Here is an 8,908-nt window from a genome sequence, read left to right as displayed (position 1 = left end):
TTACTTATTCATTTGAGACAGAGGAGAGAGCATGAGCAGGGGCAGAGGCAGAGGGAGAGGGAGAAGCGAGCTCCCCGCTGAGCCAGGAGCCCATCATGGGGCTCCATCCCTGGACCCTGGGATCATGACCTGAGCCGAATGCAGATGCTTAACTGACTGAGCCACCCAGGCGCCCCAAATATGGCCATGTAGATTTAAATTAATTCAGTTTCTACATGGCACGAGCACCTTTTAAGAGCTAGTGGCTACCATATTGGACAACAGAGATATAGAACTTTTCCATCATTGCAGAAAGTTCTATTGGACAGCACTAATTGAGGGATCATGAGTTCAAGCCCTTCCTTTTGCAGGTGAGGGAAATGAGACCTAGAGGAGGGGACTTACATAGATACAGCAGTTGAGGGCCATAGCCAGAACCAACACTCAGGCTTCTTGACTCCTATTCCGACAGTGTCCTCTCCCTACAGTGGTACACACTGTAGGGTGCTGTCTCTTCTCAGGGGGCTCTCAGTTTCATGGGAGAGGAGACATGCCCACAAGAAATGACAGGGCAGCCCCTTCGATTCCATTCACTGATAGTCTTAAGAGGTTGCAGGGGGCCAGGCTCCCATTCATGCCAGGAAAAGCAGTGTACAACACAGGGAGGAAGATTGGCAGAAGGCCACACAAACGGAGGGCAAGTAGACATGAAGTTCTTAACTGGGAAGAAGCTCTAATGTCTTTCTGTTTATAAAAGCAACATGTTCATTGCATGCAACTTAGAAAACCTCAAAAAATATTAAGGAAAAATAAATATCACCATAATCTTCATGACTCAGAGATTGTCATGGTTAACATTTTTATATATATATCCTTCTAGGCCTTTTTTTTTCTCTGCATTTCCAATTATAGACACATATATATGGATCAAAATGCATTTTATACACTTTATTCTGTCTCCTGCTTTTTTCACTTAATATATTTTGTCCATTTTTTTATGTAATCAAATGTAGATTCATGTCATCATTTTAACATCTGTGAGAGATGCATTTTGAATAGAAGGTTCTGCAAGGCTCCTTGATGAAGTGGCATTTGACCAGGCCCTTGAAGGATCAGGAGGCAGACGGTGGCCAGGGCATCCTCAGCAGAGGATGTCAAGTCAGTGACAGTCCACTCTGCCCACTAAGCTGGCCGTCGAAAGATGAGGGGATTGAGGCCCAGAGGCAGGAGTTGGTGTTAAGGGTGAGACTTGAGCCCCGGACTGCAACCCTTCATCCAGGGCATCTGCCCTCACAAAGTCCAGCCCAGAGTACCCCCCCCGCCACCCACCCGTGGGCACTTGAGGTCCTGTACCACCTGGTTCTTGTTCCCTTTCATTGGCTTAGTGGCAGATGACAGCCCATCATGGATCATGCTGTGCCTCTGCTTCCTGCACCGACAGGGAAATCGAGGCCCACAGAGGGAAGGGTTATCTGGGTCACCGAGCTAGAGGATAATGATGGCTCTCATGGAGAGAGCCCTCACGCATGTCAGGCCACGAGCTGGGGCCTGGCCTCCATTCCACCCGGGGGACCTTCTCCTCCCCTCCCGAGGGCTGTGCCTGCACCACCCTGAGTCACAGTCGGCATGCCTGCTTGCTGTGAGTCAGCAGCATTCTTGGGGCCTAACAGCACTGCACTGCAGCCACAAGCCTTGCCTTGTGTCTTGGTGAGCCTGGCACATTCTCCGGAGAGGCGAGACGTGAGAGCGTCTGCCAGATGAGCGGCCTCAGGTCACGGCCCGACAGCCTGAGAGCTGACCTGTAGGGGCCTCAGGGATTCGCATGACTCCGAGAAAGCCCATCTGCCTCTGTGCTGCCCTGGGGCTGGACGCTGACACCTCATGCTCTCCCTGAAGGAAACTGGGGGGACGGGGGGAGGCGTCAGCCACTGTCGAGGCTGGGAGAGGTTGTGGGGAGGCAAGTGAGAAGATTCTCTGATATTCTCTCTGCCCCGATTTGGGCAAGTCACTCCCCACCTCTGTGCAGGGGGGGATGTTAAGAGCACAGGCTTTGCCATGAGACAAGCATGGGTTGGGATTGAGCCCCAATTCAGCCTCCTACGACCCGTGATCATGGCCAGTTCCTTCCCCACAGGGCCGCAGCAGGAGGAAATGAGACGAGGTATGTAATGCACTTAGCACAGGGCCGGACACAGGGAGGACGCTCAAGAATTGGAGCTATCATTAAGGTAGGAAATACTATCCGCAGTCTTTTCTGGCATCCCCCTTGTATGCATTCACCCCTTCACTCATTCATTCATTTAACCAGTATTTACTGAGCGCCTCCAGCTGGGGACAGAGCTGGGAAGAGGGCTTTCCAGGGAGCAGAGGTCACCGGCTAGCTGATGTTCATGGCCAAGGAGTCTGCTGAGCCGAGAAAACACAGATGTTGACCATCACGGTCTCTGCATCATGCAACTTACATTCTAGTGGGGAGAAGAGAGACCGTGCAAAGTTAAGTGGATAATAAGAAAGAAAATTGCAGGGCGCCTGGGTGGCCCAGTCTTTAAGCGTCTGCCTTCGGCTCAGGTCATGATCCCAAGGTCCTGGGATCGAGCCCCGCATCGGGCTCCCTGCTCGGCGGGAAGCCTGCTTCTCCCTCTCCCACTCCCCCTGCTTGTGTTCCCTCTCTCTCTGTCTCTGTCTCTGTCAAATAAATAAATAAAATCTTAAAAAAAAAATTGCAGATATACGGTTGAGGGTGGCGGGGGGAGCCCGTGTAGATGGAGTGGGCAGGCGGCCTCTCTGGGGAACGTGATGTTTGTGCTGAGACGTGAGGGCGGAACCGTGAGAAGAAACCAGCCTTGTGAGGAGGCAGGAGGAGGGCCTCCGGGCCAGGGCGAGAGCAAGGGTGAGGACTGGTGCCAGGAGCCGGTCTGCTGGGAAAGGCAGGGCAAGGAGGTGCGTGGCGCTGCCCTGAGAAGGGGAGTGGCTCAAGATGAGGACAGGGAATGTCAAGGCCTTTCAGGCCATGTGAAAACGTGTTTATTTTCTCCGAAATGAGATTCCGTGCCTCTGTAGGTCGGGGTTCCCTGCAGGGCAAGACCCCCCAAAGCCTGAATCGGGACTAAAGCTGGCAAGAGCTTGGCCATTTTCCCAAGGAGGCAGCCTGTGTTCTGTCCCCGCTGCTGTGCCTCTCAGCCTTCCCAGCACCAGCAGGGCCCTTGGAGGTGAGCCCCTCCTCGCTCGAGCAGGGAGACCACAGCAGAGCCACCTGGAGGCTATTTCTGGCAGGGGGCCGAGCCCCCCAGCTGCATTCCGGGAGCAAATCTGCCTCAATAGTTGGTTCTGAGGAATGCAGAATCCACCTCTACCCTAGACACAAGGAGCCTTTTCTCACCCTGTGAGGGTTTCCAGGGCTGGAGGTCACCCGACTTCTGCTGTTCACGGTGAAGACCTGTGCCGAGCAGAGAAAACACAGCCGTCAGCCAGAGGCCCAGCAGAACACCTGCAGGGAAGGACCTGGAGAGGAGAGGGGTGGGGGCTGCCAGGCTCGCTGGGTCCCTCCCTGCCTCCCAAAGTTCAGTCACACTGGCATTCAAGGACCTGCATCTTCCCTGCCTATTCTAAGCAGGGATGACAGCCTGCCATACCACAGATCATCTCCCGAACCCACTTCAGAGACAGGGAAACTGAGGCCAGGGAGGGGAAGGTGCCACCCAGCTAGATAATACCCGAACATTGAGAACTTGTCATGGGTCAGGAGTGTGATAAGAGCTTGACCAACATTTCACAACAATCCTGTGATGTGGCCACTCATGTTACCACCATTTTCCAGATGGGGAAACTGAGGCTTAGAGAGGTTCAGTTACAGGCCCAACGTCAAGGAACTACTAAGAGGAAGAATCTAGATTTGAACCCAGGACTTCTGGGTGACTAAAGCTCACTCTAATGTTTTGTTGTTGTTGTTGTGTTTTATTTACTTAAATTATTTTTGTGACTCCAAAACTCACTCTAATGTTTTTTGTTGTGTTTTATTTACTTAAATTAATTTTGTTCTCGAAGGAAACTTGTTATTACTACTACTAGTGAAAACCCCATGTTGGGCAAAGGTAAAAATAAATGCAAAACCCAAATAATGTTAGTAAATTCTAACTAAAGTCTAAAAATACTGTTGCTGTTCAAAGTACCGCAAACTGGGTAGGTTAAAACAACAGAAATTTATTCTCACAATTCTGGAGATTACATGTCTAAAATCGGGTGTTGGCAGGGCCATGCTCCCTCTGAGATGCTGGGTAGAATCTTTCCTTGCTTCTTCCTAGCTTCTGGTAGTGGCCATCCATCTTCCGTGTTCCTTGGCGTGCAGACGCAGGTGTCCGATCTCTGCCTCTCTCGTGTTGCGTGGTCTTCTCCTTGTGTGTCCGTCATATTGGATTAGCAGCCCACTCCCAATCCAGGATGACTTCATCTGCAAGACTCTATTTCCAAATAAGGTCATGTTCACAGGTACTGGTGTTAGCACCACAACATAGATTTGGCGGGGGGAAACACAATTCAACCCATAACACCAGGAGTCAGAAGGCATGGCTCTTTGACCTCTGGTTTTTCCTGGCGGGCGCATATAAACGGAGGGAGAAGGTGAGCAGGAGCTCTGATCCGGGTACCCAGACCCCTGGACTCTGCCAGCAGCTTCCAGGGTGACGTCGGACACTCCCCTTTTCTCGGCCTTATTATTCTTCATGGTAAGATGAGGAAAAGCACGCCCCACCCCCAACCAGGTTCTCATGAGACTCAAATAGGCCAGGGGCTAGGAAGGGGCTTTGCAGCCTGGAAACATACACAGATGAGAAGACTAGCCCTCGGCCTTTGTCTTCCCTCTCATCCTGTCCCCTGAGCTGGGCAGCATTACTGAAATGGTAGTTTTTCCACCAGCCCTGCTAATTAGACATGCACGGGGCTGGGCCCTCAGCCCCCCACCCTCTCCATTCCCAGGGTTTCTCATGAACTCATCCTTTCTCCTGTTCCTTAGTTCGGTTACTTGGCTCTGAAAGTCTGTTTCCTTCCCTCTACAGTGGGGAGAAGGTTGCCACCTTCTATGCAACATATGCTTGTTGCAAGGATTAAATTTAGAGGCAATGTAGTTAAGTCAGCACAGTGCCTGACGCATGGTAAACTTGAATAAACACTCATTAATGTTGATTTGATCATCACCATAAGGAAATAGCCCCCACAACATATAGACACACAGTGCATTGTGGCCACTGTGTCCCCCCTTAGCTCATGGGCCTTTGTTCCTGCCTTCTTTCCACAGCCTTAGATTCGGCCCCTCCTTAGCGCCTTGCGAGGCTTCAGAAAGGATGGACCTAGTTTGTTGGGAGACCCCACCAGTTCTGCTCACAGTGTGGGCTGGGAATGGCCCCTGTCTCTCAGGTCCTTAGTCTCCTCCTCCGTACAATGAGGGTATTAGCCTGGGGGCAATCTCTGGCAGGCCCCCCGCAACTTTCTTGCTGTATGATTCTAGCCTGCAGGGGCCTTTTAGGGCAATTCAGGCCCCAGACCTTGAGGGGCTGAGCAAAGGCATGCTGGCCAGAGTTCAGACAAAGGCCAGGACTCCTGGTTCTGCTTCCTGCTCTGCTACTGACATACCTGGGCAATTCCTTTCCCTCTTCCCGGCTCTTCTCTCCATCACAAAAGAGGCTGGCCAGGATGAAAGCCCTTCCGGTCTGCTTGTCTATAGTTCAACAACCAACCCTCCTCCGGAACAAGGCTGTCCTCACCACCTGGCCTTAATATCTACTGTACCCTCCTCCAGAAGGCATGTCCCCCATGTCCCCCACTGTCCGCATGGTGCTCTTCTTCACCTCACTCCCCTCATTAGCATTCAGCAAAGCCTCCCCTTTCCAGCCTATCTGAAACCACACGTATACACACAGCCCTGAGACTGCTTCTCCCTAAAACAGCTATTACCTGATATCATACTACACACTTACTTGTAGCTTACTTTTTCCCAGGCTCCCCCACTAGAATACAAGTCCTCTAATCACAGGGACCTTCTCTGTCTTGTTCAACACAGCATGCCAGTGCCCAAGATAAGACTGGGCACAGAGTAGGTGCTTGATATACTGTGGAAGGAAGAGAGGGAGGAGAGAAGGAAGGAAGGAAGGAAGGAAGGAAGGAAGGAAGGAAGGAAGGAAGGAAGGAAACGTTACCTACATGCGTGAATTTAGCCAAGATCACCTAAAATGCCTTTTCTTTCTCACCATTGCTGTTGCTAAGCGATGTCTTTTTGTATTTATCTGTTCAACCAGTATTTATTGCCAGCTGGCTCTGCCCCAGGCATGGAGCTGAGGCCAGGGGATAGGGTGGCCATCTCCTCTGGGTCTTATATCCTCCGAGGAAGAGACAATTTAACATTTTATCCAAACAGTAAACCAGGCTTGCAGTCAGTACCGTGAAGGAGAGCAGGACACCATGTGACCCTGGAACAGGTCACAGGCTGGGGGGTGGGGAGGAGTTAGGGAAGGCTTCTCCGAGGAAGTGACATGGGACCTGAGTGGTCAGTGTGGGGACGGGGAGGGGCGACTGGCTCCCTGGTGTGGACCCTGGCAGCCCCCGGAAAGCAGGTTCTCTGCCTGCTTTCCTGAGAACGCCTGCTCGCCCAGCTGGACACGCTCCTCCAACCAAGCCGGGACCTCTCTCCTCTCTGCACCCTGAGACAGCAGACCCTCGCTTCTGAGCTGTCTCTGCATTTCGGTGGCCTCGGCTGCCTGACCTCTCCATGGGGCATTCCCTCGCTGTCTCCCTTTGACACACGCCAGGGGGTGGGCCCTGGACGCATTCCCTGACCTCAGCCCTGTGGCAGCTTGCAGAGGCCACCCTCCCCTCTCTTGCCTCACCTCTGAGGTGGTGGCTCTCTGACTCCCCTTCCCCTGTGGCTGGGGTGCAAACCTACGTTTCTCCACTGAGTCAGGACCTGGCTGACCCCAGGTGATGTTAGAGGAGATCCAAGGAGGCCACTGTCAGGCAGGCTCTATTTAGCAGCAACACAACCACAATAATAATAGTAACAACAACACCAGTAATAGTAACAACCACAACAATAATAGTAGCAAGGACAACAATCATAAAGTGCCTCCCTCTGACACTTGGCTTAGTAGGTGGTTGAGCAGGGGCTCTGCGACAGGGCTGTGACACCGAAGCCCTCCGTGTCTTGCCGAAGAGCAGGGCCTGTCCATTCCATAACCCATGGCCGGGCTTACTGGGGCCGGCAAGTGAGCCAAGGGCCTGCTCCTTTTCCAAGAACCCAGCTGTGCTCCCTTGTGAGGGAGTGGGATAGGGTTGGGAGGCAGTCAGAATCATGGATCTTTTCAACGTTGGGCAGAACCTTGGAGAAGGGAATCAGATGGCCATTCTGCCCTCTGGACATTTCCATAAATGATAGTAATTACAACAGCTACCATTTATCTAGTACTTACCATCCAGGACTGGGCGCTGTTGTAAACAATTACACGTGCGTTCATGGCCTGATCCTCACAGAAACTGTTATCCCCACTTTACAGATAAGCAAACTGAGGCCAGGAAAGTTACATCCCCACAGCCACTGAGCGACTGTGCTGCGGTGGAAGGCAGTAGGCTCCAGAGTCAAGCTCTTAAGCTCAACTGTTAAAGCGTCTCAGAGTCACTGACGCGGCCCTTGCACACAGACTCGCCCGGCCTCACCCCCACCCCCACGTGGAACACACAAGGGCAAAGGGGCCAGTCATCCCGGCCCCACATACTCCCCCAGCCCTTGTCCTCCAGACCAGAGGCCGTGTTCACAGTGATGGGTCTGGATGCCTTTTAGAAGAAAAAAACAATTTTCTTTTCCACTCAACAAGCCCATGTTTCTCTCCCCTACCTCCAGCCCCAGTGTTTATTTCAGCAAGGAAATGGCCTTTGAAGTCCTCACTTCTTGAAAGCTGAGAGGGAAGGGAGGCACTACAAACATTTCAAAGCATGTCCACATTTTGGTCGGAACGTGGAATTTTTTTAAGGATTAATAACACTTTTTGGAATCCACTGACCCTGCTGGTGAAAAAAAGAACCCTTTGAAAATCACAGCTGTCGGGGTCTGGGGGGCGGGGGGACGCTCACTAGGGCAGGGAGCAGTGTCGAGGGCCTTCGTAAGCAGAACCAGGCAGAGACTGAGGAGGAGCCGCCCGAACTGGGCTCCGAGGGGGGGATTTCATAGATTGTGGCAAGGTGAAGAGGAAGAACAACCGAGTTGTTCCTAAAGCTCCATTCACTCAGCTTAAAGGATTGTCTTTTGCTCAGAGGTTATGCCCTTCCTGCTTTGCTTGATGTCAAAAAGTACTCTCTTTAAGGAAATCGTGGCTATGTTCACCTATAGCCTTTTTAAAGTGTCTTTAGCAAAAGAAAATAGTTGCCAATCCAGTTTTGGTCTCTCCCAATTTTTAATTTCTAATTTTTTTGGAATGTGTCTGGTCTATGAAATCTCAGGTCTGGCAGTACAGTTGGTGATGAAGAACTAGCTGGACCCAAGTTATCATAATCCAAAGTAGAAACAGGGGCCTCCTAAGACTCTGCCAAAGTGCCGAAGAGGTTCAGGGAAGGTATCACCCAATGCAGATCCTAAGAAAGGCTTCTCAGAGGAGGGAACGTTAGATTAGGCCAGGAAGGGCAGGGACCACTCGACCACCTCCCTCACCGTCCCCCCATCCCCCCCCCCCCCCCCCGGGCCAGGGCCAAGGCAGAGCTCCAGGGAGAGGGAAGGAAATGAGCAAAGCCACAGAGGAAGAAACAAAATGACCCTAGGGGGACACCTGCCTGCCCACATGCTCCCTCAAGCTGATCTCATGTACTTCTCACAGTACCCCTGCAAGGAATGTACCCCAGTTACCCCCGTCTGACATGCTAGGAGACAGAGTCATGGGCAGCATCACGCAGCAAG

Source organism: Zalophus californianus, chromosome 5 (assembly GCF_009762305.2).
Source record: "Zalophus californianus isolate mZalCal1 chromosome 5, mZalCal1.pri.v2, whole genome shotgun sequence".
In the NCBI taxonomy this organism is placed as follows: domain Eukaryota; kingdom Metazoa; phylum Chordata; class Mammalia; order Carnivora; family Otariidae; genus Zalophus; species Zalophus californianus.
The sequence above is the reverse complement of the archived record's forward strand: the minus strand, read 5'-3'. Positions refer to the sequence as shown.